Source organism: Belonocnema kinseyi, chromosome 4 (genome assembly GCF_010883055.1).
Source record: "Belonocnema kinseyi isolate 2016_QV_RU_SX_M_011 chromosome 4, B_treatae_v1, whole genome shotgun sequence".
Lineage (NCBI taxonomy): Eukaryota > Metazoa > Arthropoda > Insecta > Hymenoptera > Cynipidae > Belonocnema > Belonocnema kinseyi.
This window is the reverse complement of record NC_046660.1, coordinates 129,307,267-129,308,012: the sequence shown is the minus strand read 5'-3', so window position 1 is coordinate 129,308,012 and position 746 is coordinate 129,307,267.

Sequence of the window (746 nt, the reverse complement as noted above, 5' to 3'; positions counted from 1 at the left end):
ATATCACGAGTTCACGCTATTAAAATGCGAATTACGGTATATATTGGAATAACGGTATATATTGTAATTCATGCGATATTGTTTTCTCCGTGTACCATATCCCAAGCGAAAATTCCAATATGGATCTGGTCGGGGTCATACCGGGAAAAATTTGGCCCAAATCGGGCCATTTAGATAGGGCCAGACTAGAAATGAAATGCGTTACCAGATCGGGGCCCAATTGCAGCATCTAGAGATTACTTAGTCTGATCCCGGCCTGGCCCCGATTGGGCCTATATTAATTTATGTTTATTATTCTTAATAGAAGGGATTTTTAAATGAAACAATGTTAAAATCGTATATATCACCTCCTCAACTGAAATTTGAGAATATAAAAATCAGGTAATTAAACACATTACGATAACAAAACATTGGAGTAGGTAAGATTAAAAACAAAATATTTTTTCAACAAATTTTTTGGAGCAAACAAAAAAATTTGAAAGACGCAATATAACAACTAACATTTGGGGAAAACTATTTGAGCAGTGATAAATAAGTGACAAACTATTTAAGTATATTGCAATATATTTTTGCGATCAGTTTCTATATTGAACTCAAGTGTAATAATTTATTTTGAAATAAGCGAGATTATAATATTGCACTGTTGGACTTGCATGTTGGTGGCGGTAGTGAGAAAGTGTGCAGTGACAGGCGGTGAGAAGTTTTTACAAAGTTTGTGTGGAAGGTGTGAGTGGAGTGTGAGGGTG